Genomic DNA, 24,830 nt, shown 5'->3' on the forward strand with positions numbered 1-24,830 from the left:
TGAGGTGGATTCAAGTCAGAAAGTAGGAGAGAGGCAAGGAGTTCGAGGTGACACAGGTTCAAGCTTGAGCTACGTACATAGTGGAAGCATTGCTAAGAGCCTGTGCGTGCTGGGAAGAAGGATGATGAGTTCAGCTCCAGAAACCATATGAGGTGCCTGGAGATCTTTAGCAGGCAGTTATGTACTCAGATGCAAAGGTCTGTGGAGAAATTAAAGCCGGGTAGAACTTTGGGAATCATCAGCATTTAGGAATAGATTGTTAAAATGGATAATGGAGGTATTTACGTAGGCTGAACAAAGAGAATTTCAAACACCTGCATCCTGTTTAATTCTTCAGTTTAAATTTACCAACAAACATAAAAGGTAGGAGATTGGGCTGCTTTCAGGGCATTGAGCTCAAAAGACAGAAAGAGGCAATTTATGTGTCACTTAATGTTTATCTTACGCTTGCCTACCGGGAAGAGTGAAAAGATGTTAAAGAAAAAGAGGGAATCTTTTCATTCCTTGAACTGTTGTGTTGAATAAATTTTAAAGAAAAAGAAGCAAAATGAAATAACTTGAGAACAAGAACCTAACTGCATATGAACATAATTTACATGCCATAAAATACCATTTTCAATGTACAATTAAATGATTTTTATAAAATTTACATAAGCCATATTTTTTAAAGTATTAAAAGACAGTTATGAGCTAAGCTTTTAAGTACAGTGATGATTGAGAGTGTGGTAAAAATACTGCAGGTAGCATTTAATTAGGGAAATTCCTGCCAGTTGAAAGATGTGGATGGGGATTGGCAGAGATTGAAGGAACAGCCATTTTGTGCCAGACACTCTGCTGGAAGAGGAGCAGATAAACGGGCGAGTCTGGGAGCATTTTAAGCAGCATTTAAAGGATAATAAGGTCCTGTCTTCACTAAGCCGTTGACACGAATGTGATACTTTTATATTTGTTTCTGTTTTCTGACTTTAGCCCTAGGAAAATAAAGGGTCATACTAGCATTGCAGTTATTTTCTCACATAAAAAATTATATTTGGCTGCTTCTCATTGGAAGTATCTATTTGAAGCTCAACCAACCCTAACATCTCAGGTAACTGTGGACAGAACTTCACATATTATAAGCTTCTTAATCTGTTAAAAAAAAAAACCCTAAAAATACATATTACTAGTGATGTATTCATTTAAACAAGCTATGACGATATATCTAGTTTCTGGAAGATACTGAAACTTGATCATTTCTTTGCCGCAGTGACCTACAGCGTAAGTTAAATGGTAGTTTTAGTTGATTATGCTTTATTTTATTTTGTTTTTTAAGTCAAAGCCTGTTTTTCTCCATGATAATATCCTCCTCCGTGGTAAGACTGCATGGACAAGAAGTTGCATAGAGAATAGAGTGTTCGTGGGATCTTTCTATAACTTGTAAGCAAAGGAGGCTTTGGGTTTGCTGTGGATCGTCCTCTGGAGAGTCGCATTCATTTTCTCAGAGGAGCACTGTCCCATGATGCTCAGGAATATAAAAAATAAAAGTGCAAAAGGAAAGAGGACGTGGCAGAGCCGACCTTTTCCAACTCTGAGGGTGAATATCTTCTGTCTTGGGAGGATGGTGACAAGCTTGGACTTGGAACCAGAACCCTGGTCTCTTGAGCCATGTTTGTCCAGTCCTGAGGGTCAGCAAGCAGTCAGGGAGGAGGGGAAGCAAGGGTTGCAGGCAGATCTGTGGAAAAAGTGAGCTTTGGTATGAGTTGACATAGGCATTGCCTGTTGGTGTGGTAATTGCCCAGTGGAGACGTCCCCAGGCCTTGGAGTGACTCCTGAGTGGGGCCATCTGACTCGTCATGCTGCCAGGCAGCGGCAGGTCACAGTTGACATGTTTTCCCATTTCTTCACTACCTACCTGGCTTTTCCACGAAAATGAACTCCCTTTTAATCATCATTTCTGCAGTCTATTGAGAGTATGAAAAGGTTATACTAATCTACAATAAACTTTTTTTTGTTTTAATGCGTTGAAGTCTTGCTCTGTCACCAGGCTAGAGTGCAATGGCGCAACCATAGCTCACCACGGCCTTGAACTCCTGGGCTCAAGGGATCCTCTTACCTCAGCCTCCAAAGTAGCTGGGACTACCAGCATGAGCCACCATGCCTGTCTTCCCAATCTATGTATTAGTGCCAGTAAAACAATTAAGAAGAGTGAATATTTTAGGTAAATATATCCTAGCACATTCCGAAGATGAATAGAATTTATTATGATTTTAAATCGCCCACTCCAGTTTTTCCTTTGGCACGGAGAACTGAAAGCTGCATATCAGTGCTGGGCTGTCCATAAATACTTACTAGTCATTGTACTGTTAACAGTTATTTAATGATTTAATCAGAAAAGACTGGCTTTGGATTTCTGATGAGGTAATGAGAATTGGCATTTAACCAGTTAATTGGAATTGGAAAGAGCTATTAAAAGGCCATGAGAAGGTCTTTCATGAAACCCTTGAATATGCTTCAGTCTGAAGATCTTATTAAATTATGCCAAGGGTGTTTTTTTTCCCTTTCACTTTAAATCACCCGTTAGGATCATCTCATCAGCTTCCTGAATGTTGCTGCAGATGAAATTATTATTGACATCATAATGTTGGAATTTTAATTTTTTCTCTCCAGTTGTCAGTGAATCCAGTGTTCAACAATCACTAGTTTTTCTTAGCCCCATTGGGACCAAACCCAAACTAGTCTTAAATTTTATTTGCACCTTTTTGGGTTTGAAGCTTGATTGTTCGGGATATTGGTGACAGTGCTAGGACTCAGTTTCAGTCATTGTTCCATTGCCTATTGAGGACATAGTTCTACTTCTTTTGGACAGACAGCCTTGCTTTAGTCAAGCGTCCCATGGAAATCAGTTTGTTGCCACAGAGAAGCAGATGGGTAGATAGAATGGTCAAATGTTGCTGTCCCTTCACTAAGAACTTAGAGAACTATTTATTCACAGCCAGCCATGAAACAAAGTAAATGTTTGTTTCAAAATACGTATCAAATTGAATATTATTCTGAAGAAACAACTTGCCCGATAGGCCTGACACAAACTGGCTATTACCATTTATTTTCAACTTATCAGTCTGATACAACCAAAGAGATTAAATCTGATAGTTGAAAACTATTGTAGGTCTCTAGCATTATTTAAAGATGGAGACTGGTTAGAAGAGGTTGGCTGGAAAAGGGTGGGAGAAAAGCAAAATAGGAAACGTTTTGTTCCTTTTATGACCAAAAATTCTACTATTCCCAGAGATAGCCTAGAAGTAGTTTGGCAAATGACATTTTAGTTATTTTTGGAACTGCTTTTCAATATTTTAACATGTGTTTATGTGTAAGCCTGAAAGGATTACAAATGTGTGTGTGTGAGTGTATATATATGTACATATAGCTACACATATCTTTCTTTATATAATAATTATGTTTTTGAAAAGTTGAGTATAATAAAATACTTATAATCTAAATACCATTTTAATAGGACAAGGGAAGCTGACTTTCTAAATACAATGTCACATTCTAAGTGATGAACATAATTTTGTTAATGTAAAATTTAGAACAGTATAGATAAAGTGTGTCACTCAGCCTCAAAAAAGTTGTAAGATTTTGTCATCTTCATACATTTATTTTGTAAATGAAATAAAATATTCCAGGGAAATTTGAAAAAAGATTTTTTAAAAATTAAATAATAGCTCCTTGTTTATTGGCTTTAAATATTTAAACATTCAAATTGTGGCCTTTTTCTAAATGCACAAAATACAAAATATTTTCTCCTAAAGTCCATGAATGGTGCCTTTTGGCCTCTCTGAACCCTCTTCACACAGCAGGATTTCCAACGTGTGCTGGACACCAGGAAACTCACGTCATTCCCGCAGGGCTTTGGATTTAGGACTTTCTTAGATTGACAGTGACCGAATATTTGAAATAAACTATTGACATGCAAGAGGCAGGTTAATGTGAAGATTAGTAGTTTCGGAGCTAATTCCATCATCTTTCTTGTTCTTGATTTGCATGTGTGCATTGAATTATGCTATCTTTTTGGGTGCGGGTATAGATATAGTTTTACCCAATTGATCATTAACTTTTTTGAGGGCATCTATTTGTATCTTTTTTATCTTGATGGAAATAAAATATAAAAATCAGTTTAGTGGTAATTTTTAAATAATTAGACACAGGAAGGAAGAACAGGGTTGCAACAAAAACACTACAACAAAACTAAGGATGGTGGAAAAGCAAGAAGGTAAATTTAATGTAGACAGGTGTCTGTAAAATATAATTGAAGCTAAACTTCTGACACCACATAATTTTAATCACAGAAATATACTTGGGAAGGAAATAAATTCTCAAAGAAAACCAACTAGATTTAAGATTGTCACTAAGGAAGGCTGATGCAGGTGCCACACAAAGTGATTTAGGTCTAGGGCCCCGGACACTCCTCTACATCATATTGATATGATAGGTAGCAGGTAGATATCCAAGTCTGAGTTGGTCACGAAGCAGAAGGTATTGTGTGACTTCCCAGGCAGTGGTACAGCCCTCTCGGTGAAAGTACTGGTTGGAAACTGGGGTGGGATTGTGGGGGTTGGAAATTAAAGGTTGGAACAAAGGAATGAGAGGTTTTGGACAGGTCTATCTGAGAACTCTGGAGTACTACAGAGCTTTTGCTTTTCCAGCTAACTCTGACCAAGCCAATATAGTTCGTATATGCATATTGGCAACCACTGGTGACCTTTATTACATGGAAAACATTTTGGCCTGGGAAAGATGGGTTGGCTCTCTCTCCTGGAACCTTGTCTGAGCTGGAACCATCTCAGCATCCTGCTACTTGCCACATACTTCTGACTTTGCTATCCCTTCAGACGGTTGAATTCACCCAGAGTGAGGCATAGAATGGGAAATCAGCATAGTTTGTAACCCCCTCCCTATTTATTGTTTTCTTAATGTGTGCCAAGCACTGACCTCCTCAGGCTTGGTGCAAGTTAAGGAAACAATAAATGTAAAGGGAATGGATTGCTGTGAAGTCTGTTCCTGGGGAGAAAACATGAGATCAGAATGACGTTTCTTTGTCTGAACAACTATATTTTTCACGTGTTTTGTGCATTTTCCAAATATTTAAGAATCCAAGAAATACTTTGTAATGAAAGAATTTTTAATGACCCTGTGCAGAAACTGTAAATTGCATGTCTATGTTGTGAGTTTCTTACTGGATTATAGATTACTAGATTATGTAGGAGAAAATGGAATGAGCACCTACAAATCAACAACTTGGATAAATAATATCTAGAAACGAGCAGGGACTCATCATTTCATTGTCTTTGATAAGGTGGACAGATCATTTGGTGGTTGTTGCACATGTCTCTTCCCATAAACTGTACTTGTTGTCATGTAGCTGGAAATAGAGTTACAATGATAACCATTTGTTACAATCATAACCATTTGTTACAATGATAACCATTTGCAAGAACCGTGAATCCTTTTATTCAACAAAAGTTAGTTCTGGTATCTTTTTCATATACATTGCCTGAGGCTCAGAATTGCAATGTATTCTAGTTAGGTCTTTGTGTTCAGGCTCCCAAGTACCCGTATTAATCAGAACATCTAGAAAGCATTCCCATAAGTACAATGGACTGAGATTGCCAGGTGTCTGATGTAGCGCAAAGATTATTGCTGTTTAAAAGATTTCGACCTCAGAGCTTCATTCTTCCCATCGTCATGATTTTCTGAGTGCTGAGGCATTGCAGATCTTGTCTTTCTGTTTATTCAGCTATACTTTTTGCCAGCAAAGAGGCCTGAACAAGTAGGTAATGAGACTGTCTACACAGAGGTTCTGCTGAGCCCACAGCTGCCCACTGGCAAGACCCGTTTAGGATTAATATTTCAGATCATCTATTCTGCTTGCTCTGAGATTGATGCCCAAGACACAAAGCAACCTCTAGACACTTGAGCTAAGAATAGGTATTAAGCGTGAATGCATTTGCATATTTGGTGGCAACCTATTCTACATTCTTCCTTAACATTTTTTTCTTGTTTATTAAACAGAGGATGCTTTTGCTTACCTCTCAACTGCAGAAAAGGTACTGTTTCATATATATTGGTTTTATTTACTCGGTTCTCACAGAATTGCATGTCTACTGTTCATGGGGGAAATATTTTATATAATTTCCAATAAATATTGAAGAAAATACTATAATCATGGCTTGATAGAAGGTGTCTTTGTATGGATATTTCAAGGGAGTTTTAATAATGGTCCTGCTCTATGAAAAATAGGAGTTGAAGTTGATGTTCAGGCCATTTCTCCTTTATTTACTTTTCTTGTATTTTTTTGACACAGGGTCTTGCCTGTTGCTTAGGCTGGGGTGTAATGACATAATCACGGCTCACTGCAGCCTCAAGCTCCTGAGCTCAGGTGATGCTCCTGCCTTGGCTTCCTGAGTAGCTGGGACTGTGGCACGTGCCGCCATGCTAGGCTTAGTTTTGATTTTTTGTACAGACAGAGTCTCACTGTGTTGCTCAGGCTGCTTTTCTCCTTTAAAAGAAAGCAGCTGGGCTTAAGGCCTGGTTATGGCTTGATTGATTTGACTGGTGTTTTTGATGTCAGCCTGCCTTTTCCTTGTGTCTTTTACTGGTTAACTCCCACAGATGCATCAGTCCCAAGCTCAGATATCCAGGTTTTGTGCAGTCTTCTTTGAATCCTTTAGACATGATTTGTCTTCCTAATCTGTGCTCCCAAAGAAGCTTGTCTGCACCTTATTGTTGCATATTACATTTGCGTGCTGACTCCTCTGCTGTGTTGTTTGCCCCTGTCTACACTCACTGCTGCGCTTGGAGTGCCTAGCGGATTATCTGGCATACAGTATAAGTTCGATAAGTTATTTGTTAAATTAATGATTGAGTAGCTATGAAGAGATATGAAATGGCCATGGGCTCCTTCCCCTTTCTCCTGGACAGTCTTAACTCCTGTTTCGAATTGTTTTGCTTGCTGTGAAGGAAAGATGTATGAAGTTGTATTTGTGCTAGCCACCCGCAAGCGCATGGTGTGGGGAGACACAGACAGACACATTCCAGTGCTGGGCATCATTGATGTGATGATATGTGCACGGGGCTTTGGAAGCCCAGAAGAGGAGCCTGCAGTTCAGCTGAGGGGACCAGAGAAGGCTGTTTGAAGAAGATGGTGCCCGAGCAGAAGAGGATCAAGACGTCGCTGGGAGGGGCAGAGGGTCTAATAGAGATACCAGTGCGGGGCTTGCCGCAAACACTCAGGGCCACAGAAGAGGAAAGTCCGCCATGGAGGGAGGGAATGGCGAGGAGGCAAACTGGAGAGAGGCTCCGAGATACGCTCAGCAGATTTAGACGCAGGTTAGATATGAAAAGTGGGAACTGTGATGTGTGTTAGGTTTGTTATGATACTGATTTCTGGTATTTCTGGAGGGACATTAGCCGTGAAGAAATGTAGTATGGCTCATGTGATATGTCACTTTAAAGTCCTGAGGGACAGCCAGGAGTGATCCTGTGAGTTTTGCTATAGAAAAAGCAATGGCTCTGGACCTTTGTGTATCTGCCTGGGCATTGAACGGCAATTCTTTGACCTTGTTACAACCCAGAGGGCTTTAAAAGTCTGGAAAGTTATGGACTGTTGGTGGCGAGGTGGGGGACATGCTCTCTAGAAGATCAGTCTGAGAGAGCCCCAAGTATCCAGATACACTAAGTCATAATGATACAAAACTTAAATCCTGTAGTCTTTCACAGCAGGCGGAAGTGCAAGGACTGGGCTTATGGTTCAGTGCTCTCTTCTAAGTTTAAGAAAGTTACTAAACCTATCAGAGCCCTCCTAGGGTAGTATACTGCTGGGTAGACTGCTGTGTTTCCCACACGGAGTTGGTGTGTGGATTAAAGGACGCAGTGTATGGAAAGTCCCCGGCACAGGACCTGGCACGTGAGGTACCTTTCCCTGTCTTTTTTAGTTTCACTGTAACATTATCACCAGCCCTCATGGTAGTGTTTTTTCCTTTGATGAGAAATAACGTGAATATCACAAACACTGCATCATCTTGGTGGTCTCCCGCAGGCAGCTGCCCCCATGAGAGCGGCTGGAGTAGTCCTTGTAGTAAGAATACAGCTGTGTTCCTAGGACATGTTGGGCCCCACCTCCCTTATGGCCAAGTGGGTTTTTGGTAGACACAGCTCTGCCCCTGTCCGCATAGGGGATATATGCAGGATAGTGAAACACACGCCACACCGACTTCTAGTAAACCAGGAATTTGTGTGGGCTGTGTGGTTCTGTTTCTAAAAAAGTATTTGGCGGGTAAGAGGGGGCTGCCCATGAATGGGATTGTTTTTATATATTAAATGTATCCAAATATGCACAGAACCCTTTGATACCATTTTAAAATTTTATCTTCTGCTAATAGAATTTCTATTGGAATTTTAAAAAATAAAGTGAAAAATTGTTACTCTGAGGTTTTGTTATCAAGTTTTAGGAACTTAAATCATTTTCAGTTTATTAGTTTTATTGATACATAATAATTGTACATAATAATTATATTTTTGTACCCATTAAGTAAGCTCTCTTCATCCCCCACTACTCTTCCCAGCCGCTGATAACCACCCCTCTACTCTCTACCTCAAATTGTTTTAGCTCCCACATGTGAGTGAGAACATAAGATATTTGCCTTTCTGTGCCTGGATTATTTCACTTAACATATTGTCCTCCGGGCTTATCCATGTTGCTGCAAATGACAGGACTTTATTCTTTTTTATGGCTGAGTAATATTCCACCACACATATATGCATTATATTTTCTTTATGCATGTATCTGTTGATGGGCACAGGTTGGTTACGTATCTTGACCGTTGTGAATCGTGCTGTGATAAACATGAGAGTGCAGGCATCTCTTTGAGGCACTGAGTTCCTTTCTTTTGGATACATACCCACCTGTGAGATTGCTGGGTCACGTAGTAGTTCTAGTTTTAGTTTTTCACTGAACATTCATAATGTTTTCTTTTGCATAACAGCTCAACTAATTTACATTCTCACCCACAGGATATGAGAGTTCCCCCTTCTCTACATCCTTGCAAGCATCTGTTCTTTTTCGTCTTTTTTAAAATGGCCATTTTAACTGGGGTGAGATGATATCTCATTATGGTTTTGATTTGCATTTCATAATGATTAATGATGTTGAGAATTTTTTTCATATATGTGTTGGGCATTTGTCTTCTGAAAAATGTCTATTCAGTTTATTCAGTTAATTTGCCCATTTTTTGTGTTTTTTTTCTGCTTTTGGTGGTTTTTTTGCTATTGAGCTGAGTTCCTTATATAGTCTCATTATTAATCACTTGTCAGATGGAGAGTTTGCAAATATCTTCTCCCATTCTGTCTCTTTACTCTGTTGATTGTTTTGTTTGCTATGCAAAAGCTTTTTAGCTTGATATAATCTCATTTGTCTATTTTTGTTTTTGTTACCTGTGCTTTTGTGGTCTTATCAAAAGACATCTTTGCCGGGCCAATGCCCTGAAGCATTTCTCCAATGTTTTCTTCTAGTAGCTTCATAGCTTTGGGTTGTACATTTGTCCTTGATCCATTTTGATTGGATTTTTGTATGTGGTGAGAGGTGGGGTCTACTTGCATTCTTCTATATATGGATATCCAGGTTTCTCAGCACCGTTTATTGAAGAGGGTGTCCTTACCCCAATGTATGTTCTTGGTGCCTTTGTCAAAAATGAGTTGACTGTAAATGTGCAGATTTGTTTTTGGATTCTCTGTTCTATTCCACTGGCCTATTTGCCTGTTTTTATGAGAAGCGTGACATTTTTTAATGTACAGGATGGTTTTCCAAGAATGGAAATAGGTTTATTTCTAGTTCTCCTGTGGTTTCCTCTTTTCTGATAGGTCTTGGGTAATTTCGAACAGCAGTTTAAATTTGCACTGTGCATGTAAGAATTTTGAAATCATTTCAGCATTTTTTCCTCACTTCTTTGGAAAAAATAAGCACTTAAAATGACCCCCAGCCTGAAAAAGTAAGATTATGCCTTATAATTCATCAGATTTTATCAAAAGTGAAGTATAATACCACATACATGGCCTTTAGTCTAAATTGACTTTTTTCTTAAAGTAAGATTTGAATGGATAACAGAATCTTATATAATATTTATTAGTAAAAGCTACATATACTTTTTTAAAAAAAATTGTGTTAAATGACTAGAGGACATATCCAGATTTCTGTGTCTATGATTATTAACAGTTTTGTTGGTGATGAGCAGTGATAATGTGGTTAAGACACCTATTTTCTTGTCTGTTTTGAATTCATGCCCAATAGAAAGGCTATAGGTATTATTAAACGTTTATATAAAAAACCTTTGAGTTTAAGTTGAAAGTAGCATTGGAAACACAAAGTTAATATTTCTGATGCAGAGTTAGCACCATGCTAATCACTCATGCCTGTTGGCACTATATTTAGCTCATTGAGCTCACATTTTTCCAAGAACTACTAGGATTTCAAGTGAAGCTTCAGTCATACACAGACATTGTCTAAACCACACAAGTATGTGTTTAAAAGAACTGCCTGTCAGCGTGCAGTGGTAATGCCAGAGCACAAATCAATAGCATATTCTCCTTGACCATTGGAGAACACCACAGCCAAATTTAAAGCACATTTTCCCTGGATGAGTCCAGAACCGACTTCAGTTCTTTTTTTTTTTTTTTTTTTTTGTGCTGAGGTTTAATAGGCAGAAGAATAAAGAAAACCAGCTCTCTCTATAGAGAGGGGTCTTCCGAGTGGAAAAGATAGGAGGTATGGTGGGTGCAGACAGGAAAGGAGGAAACTACATAGGAAAGTTGGAATCCTGTTGCCCACACCCCATCCAGCGGTGGAGGCTGGGGTCAGTCCAGGAGGATTTGGGTAATACTGGGCGGTAGCCCCAGCCAGAAATCCTCAGTTGCTCCAGAACCTCTTCCAGCTTCAAGCGATGGCTAAGTCCTTCATGAAAGGAAGCTTGTTCACACGTGGCCAATATGCCCAGCAACCCATGGGTGCTGGGAGATTCTCCATGTTTTCCCCAGTACGCCTGGCATCCCAGTCTTTGAACAGCAGCTGTGCTAACCGCGTTTCTAACTGGCTGACGGATGTCTGTTACTGACTTGATATGGATCTAACATTTAGGCCGAGAGCCTTGAAATGAAAGGGCAGAGTTGGAGTCCGTTCCTCTGCTCACCATTTCGGTGACTGCTGTACCTTGGTTTCCCCGACGAGGTTCCCAGTATGAAGTGGCTACGTTGTCTGGGGTACGTACCTGGGCTTCGTCATTTCGCGTCAGCAAAATTTAGGACATGAACACACAAGAGGAGTTTAGAAGCAGAGTTAAGAGGCAAAAGAAAAGAGAAAGAGCCGGGTGTGGTAGCTCATGCCTGTAATCCCAGCGCTTTGGGAGGCGGAGGGCAGGTGTATCCTGAGGTCAGGAGTTCAAGACCAGCCTGGCCAACATAGCAAAACCCCGTCTCTACTAAAAATACAAAAATTAGCCGGATGTGGTGGGGCACGCCCATGATCCCAGTTACTCAGGAGGCTGAGGCAGGAGAATCACTTGAACCTGGGAGATGGGGGTTGCAGCAGACAGAGATCCAGCCACTGCACTCCATCCTGGGTGATAGAGCTAGACTCCATCTAAAAAAAAAAAAAAAAAGAGAAAGAAAAACAGCTCTCTCTCTTTCTCTATAGAGAGAGGAGTCTTCCAAGTGGAGAAGACCCAATTTCAGTTCTTGGTGGAGATCAGGATTTTGTTCAAACAGAAGATGGTGTTCTCTCTGTTTCTTCCATGCCCATTTAATGACCAACTTTCAGCTGTCACTGAAGGGCTAAAGGAGAGAAGCTCTTATATGTGATTATTTTGACTTAATTTTTCTGGAACTGGTTTCTTTCTCTGTTAGGACATACTGGGTGCTTATGCAAGGATTATGTATGTTGGACAGTTTGGCCATTCATATATACCTTTGTAGAATTTTTCTGTATCTTTTCTTTTGTACTTTAGTATTTTAATATATTTTGTCATTTTGCAATTTAAGCCTGGGTCTGAGACAGTTTCACCTTATTCTTAATAATGCTAGATAATTCCATATCCACTAATAGAAAGAAAGGGAATTTGTGATGGTGACTGCTTTGGTACCAAGAGGACAGAGGGAGAAAAAGAACAGAGAAAAACTGACTGGATTCTTCTAGTGCCAGCCAGTGGAAAATGGAAAGAAAATTTCTCCATACCCACATTTCCCCCAAATCTCCCTTGTAAAAACACCCCTCCCCCAGAAAAAAAAAAAAAAAGCAAAGTACCAATTTCAGACATAGGTTTTAAATGCAGCATCATGAAAACTGAGCAATTTGGAGGGCGAGAAAACATGTGAGTGGCGGGCATTTGGGGCAGGAACAGCCGGTAAAAGTCTAAAAGTTTCGTCCACTCATCTCCTGTTCATACCACTGTGAGATAAAGGGGCAGTTTTCTACCCGAGACTTTTGGTTGAGTAGTTGAAAACTTGTTTTCATGGGTGTGCAAAAGAAATATAACATGAAAATCTGGATCAAGTGAAATAGAAATATTTTTAGAAACCAAAATCTTCAACAAGCTTCTGTGAAGGTTTGTGAAGATTCGTATGTTCCTTTCTCACGGTCTTAAAGGAGCAACTGAAGTGATTTCAGGAATCTAAGCTGTTCTGGCTCGAAATAGGGATGGGTTGGATATGCACCTTTCCCAAAATAATTCACTGCATCTAAAATTTATAATTAAAATAGTTCTTAGGAAATATAATAACATAAAGTGCTACTCATGGACATGGAAAATGTAACTCATGCCTAATGTTTTGGTTATAGGAGAAAGAATGTTCCAGGGAAATGTCATCTTTATGTATTGAATTTTCTAAAAGTAGGGTCAAGTGGCTGGGCTTAGTGGCTCACACATGTAATCCCAGCGCTTTGGGAGGCTGAGGCGGGAGGATTACTTGAGCCCAGGAGTTTGGGACCAGCCTGGGCAACATGGTGAGACCCCATCTCTACAAAAAAGTACAAAAATTAGCTGGGCATGGTGGTGCATGCCTGTGGTCCCAGGTACTTGGGAGGTTGAGGTAGGAGGATCTCTTGAACCCAGGAGGCCACAGTGAGCCGTGTTTACGCCACTGCACTCCAGCCTGAGTGACAGTGCAGTACCCTGTCTCAAAAAATAAAAGATCATCTCAAATAAATATAAGGTCAAGTAATTACCTACACAATAATCAATGAATTCAAAGCCTCTGAAACTAAAAATGTAGCTAAAACTTTTCTGGATATAAAATATATATGTGTGTGTATGTACACATAAATTTCATAAAGGTAAAAACATTTGCCATCTTCCTATACAAATTATAAGCTGTCTGAAATTATTAGAAGGGGGTGTAATATAGGAAGTGTATTGTGACAAAGCTAATTTTTCAAACTTTTGGGGATATTGTACTGAAAACAAAAATAAGCATTAATCAATGTCCTCAGACTTACCTCTAGGATAAAATAAAGTTTTAGTTGGACTACTTCATGGAATTTCCCTCATTACTCTTAACTTTTTTTTTTTTTTTTTTGAGACGGAGTCTCACTCTGTCTCCCAGGCTGGAGTGCAGTGGCAAGATCTCAGCTCACTGCAAGCTCCGCCTCCCAGGTTCACGCCATTCTCCTGCCTCAGCCTCCCAAGTAGCTGGGACTACAGGTGCCCGCCACCACACCTGGTTAATTTTTTTGTGTTTTTAGTAGAGACGGGGTTTCACCGTGTTAGCCAGGATGGTCTTGATCTCCTGACCTCGTGATCCACCCGCCTCAGCCTCCCAAAGTGCTGGGATTACAGGCGTGATTACTCTTAACTTTTAAGCCGGGAGAAATGGGAAATTGAGAACTCCTGAATAGAGAGAGAGAGAAAGAAAGAGAAGGAGAGAGGGAGAGAGAGAGAGAGAGAGAGAGAGAGAGAAAGAGAGAGAGAGTGTGTGTGTGTCCCCCTGTTCTGATGCGCTTTTACCTGGGTTACCTTTCCGTGACAGTTCTGAGCTTTGTCAGATGGGTGTTTCCTGCTCATAAGTGCGTGGCGCTCGCTGTAGATAGGGACAGTCTACACTGGAGGTTTCAGAAGTTAAACCAATTCATGAGTCAAAGGGGCTCACAGAGGACGAAGAGCATCTCATTTATTCTAAATCAGTGATTGCTCTTTTTTTTCCTTATTAGTGAGATGTATGTTTTTTCAATAAAAGCTTAGTTAGAAAGTCATTGTGCGACTAGATAAAAATAATAATTTTCTATGTTTACATATAAAGACTTGCTTGCTATAGATGTAGTTGGTTAGAGTTGGGAGGCGGTTTGGTTAACAGTTGGAGTACTGAGGACGGCTTTCAGTCCGCGTAAGTCTTCATGTAGAATCTAGAGGGGGCCCTGTCAGTGGTGCTTTATCTAAAGCCGTAATGACAGCAGTGTTGGAATTCTGCTTTGCAAATTGTGTTTGTTTTACTTGTTGAAAGTTAAAATCAAGACGCGGAATCAGTGCAGTCGTGCCGTTATTGCACGTAGAGTTGCTATGTTGGTCGGCTAAAGTGTTTTGGACAGAACACATTATTTCTTTAGAAAAAAGTTTCGTAGATACCACGGAAAACAACTAACTGAACTTGTTTTTCCTTGTAGCTTTTTTTGTGCGAGCCTCTGAGATTTTTTTTCCTTGCCTTTGCTTTCCGACTATTTGAACAGGAAAAGAACAACTAATGGTCTGGAGGAGAAATCAAGGACACTTTTTAAAATTTACTCATTCAGCAGATATTGACTAACTGATGAGGACCAAATGTGCTAGAACCCAGGGTTCTAGAGATGATTAAGGAAGTCAACGGTCTTGGCTTCGTGGAACTTATGTCTAGTAGGGAAGAAAGATGTTGGTTTAGTGATAAAAAGTAGCAAGAGATGCTTATTCCCTCTATAATAAGAAAAACGGGGAGGATCTAGAAATAGGCTCATGGGTTTGTAGCTATAAGGGCAAGACTTTGAGAACTCTTCTGGCCAAAAGCTCTAATTATTCTGAATCATGGGAGGAGCTTTCATCTGCAAGGAACTGCCAGATAGATAGAGGAGCTTTGGTGGCACATACACACCATGGAATACTATGCAGCCATAAAAATGAATGAGATCATGCCCTTTGCATGGACATGGTTGGAGCTGGAAGCCATTATCCTCAGCAAACTAACGCAGAGACAGAAAACCAAACACCGCATGTTCTCACTCATAAGTGGGAGCTGAACGGTGAAAACACATGGACACAGGGAGGGGGACAACACACACTGGGCCTGTCGGAAGGGCGAGGGGAGGGAGAGCATCAGGAAAAATTGCTCATGTGTGTTGGGCTTAATACCTAGGTGATGGATTGATAGGTACAGCAAACCACCATGGCACACATTTACCTACATAACAAACCTGCAGGTCCCGCACATGTATCCCAGAACTTAAAATAAAAATAAAAATTAAAAAAATTAAAAAAAAAGAGAATTGGGCATTTTACGTATCATATGGTAGCAACTAGATATTGATTTCCCTTCTCTCTCTCTGAGGCTTTTTTTTTTTTTGCTGTCATTTGCTTGTTTAGTGACTTGATTAAACTATTTTACTGAAATCTAAAAATAAAAATAAAAGGCATCAAGTACTTAGTAATAAATCTAGTAAGTGAAGTGTAGAAAAAAAAAAAAAAGAAAATATATCCGTAGCCTCTAGTAGATAGGAGCAAATGAAAACTGAAGGTCTTCTCACCTGCAAGCACAGTCCCAGGCAGTGTGTTGTAATAAAAGCAAGTCTCAGACTGACTCATGCACAGGTACAAACATTTATTAGGCAGGCGCAAAAACTGTCACACCACTTGTTCTATAAATTTATCACAGAAAGATTCACTTGAAGCAGGTGAAACAGTGCGTTAGCTTCAGAATTCAGCTAACCTAGTAGCAGTTCGCTGACAAAAATCCATACAGGGTCCATCCTAGTATTAAGCCTAGGGGGCCTTTAAGAAAGGTATGCTGTGGTGGAGTGTCCGTATAATTTGTGGTCCAAAGCAGAATGCTTTGAGAACCAAAGAGGGCATTCTTAATGATTATGTTGGGATAAGAAATGTAAACTGGCACTGTAACAGGCAAATTGCAACCTATGGTAATTCTAGTCATTCGGCATGCTAGATTCTTGTACATTGTTCAAGCAAAGGCAAAAGGAAATAAACTAATTATTCTTTTTCTACTATTTTTAGCCATCCACATATCTTAAACATTCCTTGTTTCACCAAGGAAAAATATTTTTATCTATAATGCAAATTATCAAACCCTTTAAGGTTGATCAGAAACAAAGATATTTGAAAATGTTTTGTAGCAAAGAGGAGGAAAAGTATCTTTCCTGCTACTTATTTTGGGTAGCTGGGACCCCCTCTAATAAAATTTATTTTATTAGAAATGTATTCAAGTTTTATGTGACACGGGAGACTTCATAAGGAAACGAAGACCCGAAGAAGCAATTAAACGTGAGCTTGTTTCACAGTAGGTTTGATGAAGAGCGGAGAGTCTTAGAGAAATGTGATAAGACAAAGCGGGGGATGAGCTGAATGTTATAAACTGGAGGATGCTTAGTAAGACCTATTTGTTCAGGTCTCTATGTCACTGCATGTTTGGAGATAAGGATGCCCCTTTCTTCTGGGTATAGGGAGGGCACCTCACACATTAGGGCCCTTTGACCTGCTTCGGGGAAGGTCATAAAACGTAGGAAAGATTTTATAACCTTTTTCAGGGGAGAAGGGGAGGGGGAAGGTCTGTTTTCTCAAATCCTTCAGCTTAAAATATCGAATATGCCAAAGTACCATATTGTGGGGTGGGATGTCTTGGACCCCATCAGTAGCTACCTCTAGCATTGTGGCAGATGGTCACCGTGTGTCAGATGATAAACATCCACCTCTGGATTAATTCCTCATTAGGGTACTTCAGATGTTAACTAATACCATTAGGGTGTGAGTGGAAACTAACCCAGATACACATAAATCACACTGTAAATACTTCTATATTGAAGTGGTTAAAATTTACTATAGATAGTGTAACACTTTCTTTGCTGGAGATAAAATTTATGTTGTTAAAAGAGAAAATGCAATATTCTTTAGGATGTACAGCTTTAAAGCTGCATTAGGAGTAAAACACAGGAGGTACATGCAGCATTTAGTGATCATTTCTGCTCTTTTCTGTAGTCGTCTAGGTACTCTAATCACAAAATGTTAATGCACATCTTTAGGGGTAAAATAATGTGCTCTAAAGAATATGGTAGTCACTGATAATTTGTAATTATTTACTAGGTTTTTTGTTACTAAATAATTCAATGGTATTACTATAGGATCAGTAATCAGCCTGCTGAAGAATGAATAATGCAATCAATTTACATTCTTTTGTTGCCATTGATAGAACAGTAACAACTTACCTTTCCTATATTCTGTAGGCATCTAAGAAGAAAATATACCAAAACTTTAAGATATCAAAATATAGTTTTCAGAAGTAAAACAATGACTCTCGTAAATACATAGTAAGTGCGTGTCATAAATTTATTTGCCTGATGAATGAGGGAATCAACATAATGGTGTTGCTGATTCCCAGAAAATTCCACAGATAAATTACATATAGGCACTGATAGAATGCTAGAATAAGATTGTAAGATCAGTAAATTGGGCTGGGTGCAGTGGCTCATGCCTGTAACCCTAGCAGTTTGAGAGGCTAAGACAAGAGGATCACTTGAACCCAGGAGTTCAAGACCAGCCTGGGCAACATGTCAAAACTCCCATCTCTACAAAAAATACAAAAAATAGCTGGGCATGATGGTGCATGCCTGTAGTCCCAGCTACTTGGGAGGCTGAGGTGGAAGGATCGTTTGAGCCCAGAATGTTGAGACTGCAGTGGGCTGTGATCATGCCACTGCACTCTAGCCTCAGCGTGGGTGACAGAGTGAGCTCTTGTCTCCAGAAAAGAAAAAAGAAAAAAAAAAAGGAATTGTAAGTTGGTTAATGTCTTACAGGGCAATAAAACTGTTGTCTTTGGGGCTATCTTTCTATCACACAAAAATTATTTACATCCTTTTGGACAAAAATCTGCAAGTTAATATGTTATTTAGCAGTCCTTATCCTGATAGATAATAAGTAGTAAGCCAAACAATACTACAGTATTAAAAAAAAAAAAATCCTTGTGTGGGCCTATTTAGACTGTGGTCCAATATTTAAAAGAATATAAAGGTAACCTTTTGACATATTTTCAAGTTTTTCATAATTTTTACTAATAAAGTCTTTCATTTCGTTTGGTTTTGGTTTATAATGAGTTATATCATTCTTGAGCAAATACAAATTGTGACCTTTATGTGTGTATTGTGTGGGTTTTTTGTTTGTTTGGACCAGAATCCCCCTTACTTGGGACTCAGTAAGGGAAAGGGCTCATAGTTTTGACTTATCTGAGTTGTAGGTGAGATTAGCTGTGTTATTGTTTAGGAAATTTTATTCTGTGTGAAGGGAACTGTAATCACCCAACTGGCTCTTCCTGTCTGCTGCACAGACAAAACTGAAGCGGTGGCCTGCCCCTCCACACTTGTGGGCGTTTCTCGTCGGGTGTAACGAGAGACTTGAGAAAAGAAAGATGCACAGAGACAAAGTATAGAGAAAGAAAAGTGGGCGCAGGGGACCGGCGCTCAGCATACGGAGGACCCGCGCTGGCACCAGTCTCTGAGTTCCCTCAGTATTTATCGATCATTATCGGGCATTTCCGGGGGAGCAGGATGTGGCAGGACAATAGGGTAATAGTGGGGAGAGGGTCTGCAGGAAAACATGTGAACAAATGTCTCTGCATCATAAACAAGTTAGAGAAAAAAGTGCTGTGCTTTTGATGTGCATATACACAAACATCTCAATGCCTTAAAGAGCAGTATTGCTGCTAGCATGTCCCACCTCCAGCCCTAAGGCGGTTTTCCCCTGTCTCAGTAGGTGGAATATACAATCGGGTTTTACACCGAGACATTCCATTGCCCAGGGACGAGCAGGAGACAGATGCCTTCCTCTTATCTCAACTGCAAAGAGGCCTTCCTTCCTGTCTTACTAATCCTCCTCAGCACAGACCCTTTGTGGGTGTCGGGCTGGGGGACGGTCAGGTCTTTCCCTTCCCACGAGGCCATATTTCAGACTGTCACATGGGGAGAAACCTTGCACGATACCTGGTTTTCCTAGGCAGAGGTCCCTGCGGCCTTCTGCAGTGTTTGTGTCCCTGGGTACTTGAGATTAGGGAGTGGTGATGACTCTTAAGGAGCATGCTGCCTTCAAGCATCTGTTTAACAAAGCACATCTTGCACCACCCTTAATCCATTTAACCTGAGTTGACACAGCACATGTTTCAGGGAGCACAGGGTTGGGGGTAAGGTTATAGATTAACAGCATCTCAAGGCAGAATAATTTTTCTTAGTACAGAACACAATGGAGTCTCTTATGTCTACTTCTCTCTACATAGACACAGTAACAGTCTGATCTCTCTTTCTTTTCCCCACACAAAACCAATTCGCCGAGCCCACGATATTGCAGTAAAGAAAGAGTTTAATTAATGCAGAGCTAGCCAAGTGGAAAGACTGGAGTTATTACTCAAACCAGTCTCACCAAGAACTCAGAAGCTAGGGTTTTTATGGACAGTTTGGCGGGCAAGGGGCTAGGGAATGTGTGCTGCTGATTGGTTGTGGATAAAATCATAGGAGGGTGGGAAACGGTCCTGCTATGCTGAGTATGCCTCTGGGCGGGGGCCACGGGACCAACTGAGTCATAAGTCACAGGTCCAGGGGGGTGAGTTGGTTGCCAGCATGCTAACATCTATCTTAGGTACTACAATAGTAATGTTATCTGTAGGAGCAATTGAGGAAGTCGCAAATCTTGTGACTTCTGGCCACATGACTCCTGAGCAGTAAGGGACTATAGAAACTACGCCTAGATTTTCACAAATTGCAGGCCCCTCCCATAACCCTAATCTTATGGCCTTTCATTAGTTTTACAAAAGCGGCTCTGGTCCCTGAGCAAAGAGGGGTTTAGTTTTAGGGGGGGACTATGACCATCCTTCCTGTCTCCCATGGTTAGCTTGGCCTGTGCCTAGGAATGAGCAAGGGCAGCCAGCCTGTGAGACTAGAAGCGAGATAAAGTTAGTCACGCCAGATTCCTCTCACCGTCATGATCTTGGCAAACGTGGTTTCAGAACTCCTCAAATATCCAGAAGCTCGATTTGGCCTTTAGGCTAACTTGAAAGAAATAAATACTTCTATTTTAAATTCTTTCTTTAAAAAAGTTGTTTTGTAGAGATGAGGTCTTGGAGTGTTAGTCCCGGCCTCAAGCAATCATTCTCCCTTGGCATCCCAGTGCCAGGATTACAGGTATGAGCTACATTGCTCAGGTTATTTTAAATTTTTTCTAGCAGGAGGAGAGATGTATTCAATCCTGAGCTGGTACACTAGTAATTAAAAAAAATAGAAGCTAGGGGCTGGGTGCAGTGGCTCATGCCTGTAATCCCAGCACTTTCAGAGGCCAAGGCAGGCAGGTCACTTGAGGGCAGGAGTTTGAGACCAGCCTGGCCAACATGGCGAAACTTTGTCTCTACTAAAAATGCAACAAATTACCAGGTGACATGGTGCACGCCTGTAGTGTCAGCTGCTCAGGAGGCTGAGGCATGAGAATTGCTTGAGCTTGGGAGGCAGGGGTTGTGGTGAGCAGAGATCACACCACTGCACTCCAGTGTGGGTGACAGAGTGAGACTCTGTCTCAAAAAAAAAGAAAAAAAGAAAAACTAGAAACAAACAACAACAAAAAGTCTTCTGTTTCTATATTGGAGCAGTCTCACAGTTTGTAAACACATGCACAGAGTCTCCTTTTGAAGCTTCTATTTAGATACCACGGAGTGAAAACAGGATGCCTGCTTAAGCACAGAGAAGTCTTTCAGCTCTTAGGTTTTAGGTTTTGACTTAGGGATTTAGATTTTGACTTTAGATTTTGAAGGTAACCACACTCCTCCCAGAGCGAATCAATGGATGCTATGTACATCTTTCCTTCCTCAACGCTAAGGTCATAGGAGTTAAATTTGTCTCACATTTTCCTTTCAGTGGGTTGCATTGTTTGATAGTTTATAATAATCAAACAAAGTGGTAACTTATCTGTATTGGTGATGGACTTCTTTCAGAAGGGCTTTGCTTTTGATTACACACACTAATTATCCTTATGAAAATATACATGCATTCCATAAACGAGCTGTTTCGTTATCCAAGCCTTGATTCTTTCGTCCGTTCTTAGCTACTGTTGACCACCTACTGTTGTTAACCATTGTTGTAGATATTGGGGAGACAGCAGTTAACAACATAGATAAAAAATTTCTGCCTTTATAGAGTTCACATTCTACAGGGGGGAGATAGATAATACACTAAGATAAATCAAATATTAAGCTTTTCTGTGTATTTTATATCAAAAAGGTATACTGAACTTGGACACTAAGTTTAAGGTGTAGTAAGGATTTCCTCCTTTGTATGGTAAAAGAAGAGTCCTTGGTAATCTTTCTTTTTACAATAATAATAGTCCTTTTTTCTCCTAGAGTCTCCCGTTTTCTTAAAGAACTTTACCCACACAAGCAAGGTTGCCCTAGGACAGTGGTCCCCAACCTTTCTGGCACCAGGAACCAGTTTCGTGGAAGACAATTTTTCATGGATGGGGTGGTGAGGAGGGGATGGATGGTTTTAGGATGAAACTGTTCCACCTCAGATCATCAGGCATTAGTTAGAGTCTTATAAGGAGCACACAACCTAGATCCCTCACATGCCCAGTTCACAATAGGGTTCACGCCCCCATGAGAAGTGATTGCTGCCACTGATCTGAGCTCCAGTGGTCATGCCTGCTCACCCTCCATGAGAATCCAGTGCTGCCACTGCTCTGAGCTCCGGTGGTCATGCCTGCTCACCCTCCATGAGAATCCAGTGCTGCCACTGATCTGAGCTCCGGTGGTCATGCCTGCTCACCCGCCACTCGCCTCCTGCCGTGTGACCCAGTTCCTAACAGGCCATGGACCAGTACCAGTCCGCAGCCCTGGGGACCCCTGCCCTAGGAGACTGACTTACGAGTTCATGAAGAAAGTAAAATATAAATTTAGGGATCCTAAATAAAGGATATATATAGGATAAATAAAGTCGAGTTTTGGTGTAGAGCCCTGATGTTCCAAATTGTCCCAAAGGGTTGAAAAATTAAAGCCTTCTCTTCTTCACACAGATTGAAATTTTCCTTACTTAATCTTATCTGCCGTTAGGTTACCTCTCCAATTCTTTTTTCAATTATTTGGGCATTAAACTGCTCTATCGTGAGTTATTAGAGATCACTTTCTATGGCTGACAAATGTCATTTAAAATTAATACCAACTTTATGATTTCTGTGTGAAATGTTTATGCTTTCATGAGACAGATTTCATATCCTTGTTCTCTTGTTAACATCCCCTACTTTGTTTTTAGTTGTGGGGTTTTTGTTTTATTTTGTTTTTGCATTGGAGACCACAGTTTGCAATAAGGCTATGCACTAAGCCTCATTGATTTCCTCTAAGCTCTTGTTTATTGAGCACTTCATATGTGCCTTGAATTCTGTGAGTGACAGACAGTCGGGGGATGATGATATACAAGGCACAGTTTTTGTTTCCCATGAGTGTGAACTATGTGGAAACTTACACGAGTTTTACTTACCCATGTACAACAATCAGAGAAAAATAAAAAATACAGTGCAGTCTACTTGGGAAGTTTGGATGGGAAACAAGTTAGACTTTAAATTGATCACATTTCTAATTCATACCACCAGGTAATAAATACATCAATCTTCATTATGTGATAGGAAAAAAGTAGAGTCGGAGTTCTTTTCAAAATTCCTTAAATTGTTCAGAAGTACAAACAATATTTTACTTTTTTGCTAGAAGCCAGAAAAATCCTTACAATCATTCAGACATTCTTTTAACGTGTATGTCCTATTTCAGACTTTATCAGCTTCATTGGGATGAAGGATTCCCAGTGAAGCTGTACATATTATGTGAATCTGCTCTGTGCCATCTAGTTCCAAAATGCGTGGTGTACTCTGGCACACCTAAGACAAAAGAAGCCTATTGGCCAGAATGATCACATTGGCTGCTCTGCCTATGGAGAAGCCATTTATTCCTTTACTTTCTTAATAAAGTTGCTTTCACTTTACTCTAAAAAAAAAAAAATGATCAGAGAAGGTTTGTAGACATCTTATTTGTTTACTGTCTATCTTCTGCTAAAGTATAACCTCCATAAAAACGAGACATTCTTCTGTCTGTTGATGTATCTCTGGTACCTGGAACCATGGTAGATACTTGGTGCTCAGTAAATAATTGTTTAATGACTATTTAGAGGAAACCTATAGATCATTGTTGACTTTTCCCTCTCCCTTATCTTTACATTCAGTCAGTCAATACATCTGGTTAGTTCTGCTTCCTGTTCTCTTTTAGCTAGGCGTTTTTCTTCAGCCCCACTGCCAGTCCCTTAATTGAGGCCACCATTATATGGGTCGCTGAATCAACCTCTTAATGGCTTCTGTGCTTGCAGTTGTGGAAGTACCCTTCCTTCAGTCACTTCTGCAGAAAGTGAATTGAGCTATTCTTCTTCGACTCTCCATTGCCTCCTAATAAAGTCTAAACTTCTTGACCTTGAAAGATGGATGGACTTCACATCCTCGCAGGAGGAGATGGTCTAGATAGGCAGAAGACGGCTGAAGAAGCAGAAGTGGAACAAGAAGGCCGGTCATTTCAAAGTTACTTTTTCATAGAAGATTAAAACAGAAGAAGCCTTCCTTATCACGGTGCCTAAAAGTGGCCTGGTTGGGGATGAGACTATTATCTCTCTCCTGCTTTCTCAGGTTAAACAAGCTGGTTTCAGTTTGGAACTTTAGTGTCTCGGGGCCTAGTGTAGGAGCTTAGTCCAAATCAATGACCTCCCATAAATTCTATTTAATGCTTTTTCTCCTTAAGTCTTCTAAGAGTGAAATTGGGATAACAATAGCCCAATAAGGAGTGTTTGGGGCAGGGGAGAAATTTTTGAATGCTCCAGATAAAGGTTGTCTGACATTTTACAGTAAGAGCACTTATATTATTTCAAATTTTAAAAAGTGTATGTGTGTATCTGTGTGTATATCTTCTGCTTGTTTTATGAAAGGCACTTTAAAAGAGGCTGCCAACATGTACTTTACTGAATGTCAACAATAATATATTTTTATTTGAGCTAATTTTGAAAGTCTAAAGAAAGGAAGACAGATTATGTTTTTATTTGACAAACGATTGTTTTCTTTTTAAAAATGAGAATGTCATTCATAAAACACAATTCCTTCCCTTAAAGAGTTGATAAAATAGCAGAGGTGTCAGATACGTAAACAGGCAACTTGAATCCCGTGGGATGAGAACTGTCATTACAGAGAGGAAGAATCAGGACATTATGGGCACATAGAGTAGTGGCATCTATGCCAGAATGGGAAAAAGCCTGGAGAATTTGCAAAGGAAATCCTGTATTAATTTTTGCCACATTAAAAAAAAATCTTTTTTTAGTCCTGTGGTGTTATTTTGCACTGTTTTATGACCTTTTCCTGGATGATAGGTATTCTGATTACAGGAAAAAAAAAAGATTCCTCTTCTCTCTTTTTTTTAAATTTTAAATTATTATTTCATGTATGTATCATATGTAGTCTGGGAGCTTGAATTTGGTAAGGCAATCCCAGGCTTGCCATCTTGGCTTAGACAGAACAATA

At 40.0% G+C, this 24,830-nt stretch overlaps 1 protein-coding gene across 12 annotated transcripts in view; it reads left to right on the forward strand.

Moving 5' to 3' along the window:
• Nucleotides 1-24,830, forward strand: part of SMYD3 (SET and MYND domain containing 3) — a 757,166-nt gene that overhangs the window by 404,291 nt on the left and 328,045 nt on the right. The window contains exon 1 of one of the 12 annotated variants that reach the window (XM_054661021.1): nucleotides 6,065-6,083. The exons of the other annotated variants lie outside the window; for them this stretch is intronic. The gene's annotated coding sequence lies outside the window, so the exon portion shown is untranslated. Of the gene's footprint in view, nucleotides 1-6,064; nucleotides 6,084-24,830 lie in introns of those variants that run through there. 12 annotated transcript variants of the gene reach the window in all.

The sequence above is a fragment of the Pan troglodytes genome, chromosome 1 (genome assembly GCF_028858775.2).
Source record: "Pan troglodytes isolate AG18354 chromosome 1, NHGRI_mPanTro3-v2.0_pri, whole genome shotgun sequence".
In the NCBI taxonomy this organism is placed as follows: Eukaryota; Metazoa; Chordata; class Mammalia; order Primates; family Hominidae; genus Pan; species Pan troglodytes.